This window comes from Alexandromys fortis, unplaced genomic scaffold, assembly GCF_014885135.2.
Source record: "Alexandromys fortis isolate MF-2015 unplaced genomic scaffold, M_Fortis_MF-2015_v1.1 scaffold_4478, whole genome shotgun sequence".
Classification (NCBI taxonomy): domain Eukaryota; kingdom Metazoa; phylum Chordata; class Mammalia; order Rodentia; family Cricetidae; genus Alexandromys; species Alexandromys fortis.
Window position 1 is genome coordinate 1 of NW_026072339.1, and position 2294 is coordinate 2294.

Consider the following 2294-nt stretch of genomic DNA (forward strand, 5'->3'; position numbering starts at 1 on the left):
ATGGTCACCATCTCTGGGAACCTTCTCATCATCCTGGCCGTCAGCTGTGACCCTCATCTCCACACACCCATGTACTTCTTCTTGGCCAACCTCTCCAGTGTCGACATCTGCTTTTCCTCAGTCACCGTCCCCAAGGCACTGGTGAATCACATGGTGGGAAGCAAGTCCATCTCTTACAAAGAATGAATGAAACAAATATAATTCTTAATAAAATTAGGCAACAAGGACAAATTACTCCTGAGTGTGATGGCCTATGACCGCTATGTGGCCATTTGTCACCCACTCCACTACACCCTGATGATGAGGCCCAGACTCTGTGTCCTCCTGGTGGTCCTATCTTGGGTCATCACACACCTGCATGCTCTCTTGCACATTCTCCTCATGGTTCGACTCACCTTCTGTTCCCACAATGCAGTGCCCCACTTCTACTGTGACCCCTATCTTGTCCTGAAACTTTCTTGTTCTGATACCTTTATTAATAATGTCACAGCCTTTGCTGAGGGTGGAATGATATTTATGACACCATTTGTATGCATTGTTGTTTCCTATGCCTACATCTGCTCTAAGGTCTTGAAGATGCCCTCTGTCCAGGGGATAAGAAAAGCCATGTCCACTTGTGGTTCCCATCTCACTGTGGTTTGCCTTTTCTACGGGGCGATTCTAGGAGTTTATATGCACCCTTCTTCCTCCTACTCACTACAGGATGCAGTGGCCTCTGTCATCTTCACAGTGGTGACCCCTATGGCCAACCCGTTCATCTATAGCTTGAGGAATCGTGACATCAAAGGAGCCCTAAGGAAGATAATTCTTAGGTCTTAGGAATTTCAAATTCTAGAGCTAAGATGATTCCTAGATGTCATGCATTTTTTTTCCTCTTTAAAGAGATCCAGTTGGGCCCAGTGCTCATCACGACAATGTCAGGGATACTTTTTTTTTTATCTTTTTTTTTATTTATAAAGATTTCTGTCTCTTCCCCACCACCGCCTCCCCTTTCCCTCCCCCTCCCCCAATCAAGTCCCCTTCCCTCGTCAGATGTTTGTAATCATGCTTTCAATTAGGACGCTGACTAATGCTCTCTACCACACACTGAACTTGAAATACATGATGGATAAAGATTAATATTGGGCACCTTATTGATTATAATGAGATCTTTTTGTAAAAACCATTCTTCAAGCTAGGTGTTGGTCACATATACCTTTAATCCCAACACTTGGGAGGCAGAGACAGGCAGATCTTTGTTAATCTGAGGCCAGCCTGGTCTGCAAGGGCTTGTTCCCTGACACACAGGGTTGTTACACAGAGAAACCCTATCTCAAAAAACAAACAATGAACCATTTATCAAGTTGAAGAGACCTTTGATTTAAGATTTTTTTTTGGAATTTTTACACTAATTAATATTTTTAGAATTTTGTCAAGTGCTTTTCTACATCATTCATATGATTGTTTTAAAGTCATTATAATTGGGTTTGGTAACTGATTTATACTTGATATAAGACTTCAATTTTCTTATTATTTAATACCAATGATGATGATATTAATTGATTTGTGTCCTGATTACTTTTTTAAAAGTTTTTTTTATTGATTTTATTGTGCTATCCATTTTTCTCTGCTCTCCTCCCTTCCCCCTCCCCTTCAGGCCTCTCCCATGGTCCTCATGCTCCCAATATACTCAGGAGATCTTGTCTTTGTCTACTTCCCATGTAGATTAGATCCATTCGTGTCCCTCTTAGGGTCCTCATTGTTGTCTAGGTTCTCTGGGATTGTATTTTGTAGGCTGGTTTTCTTTTTTTATGTCTAAAAACCACTTATGAGTGAGTACATATGATGTTTGTTTTTCTGAGTCTGAGTTACCTCACTCAATATGATATTTTCTAGTTCTATCCACTTGCCTGCAAACCTCAAGATGACATTATTTTTTTTCTGCTGTGTAGTACTCCACTGTGTAAATGTACCACATTTTCCTTATCCATTCTTCAGCCGAGGGGCATTTAGTTTTTTTTCCAGGTTCTGGCTATGACAAACAATGCTCCTATGAACATAGTTGAGCACATTTCCCTGTGGTATGATTGAGCATCCTTTGGATATAGACCCCAAAGAAGTATTGCTGGGTCTTGAGGAAGGTTGTTTCATAATTTTCTGAGATATCTCCACAGTAATATCCAAAGGAATGTCATCAGCTTTTGTTCTCACCAGCAATGCAGGAGTGTTCCCTTTACCCCACAACCTCTCCAGCATAAGTTGTCAACAATGTTTTTGATCCTAATCATTCTTACCGGTATAAGATGAAATCTCAG

At 40.8% G+C, this 2294-nt stretch overlaps 1 pseudogene; it reads left to right on the plus strand.

The window, feature by feature from the left end:
• Positions 1-819, plus strand: LOC126496438 (olfactory receptor 1361-like; annotated as a pseudogene).
• Positions 820-2294: the final 1475 nt, after the last annotated feature.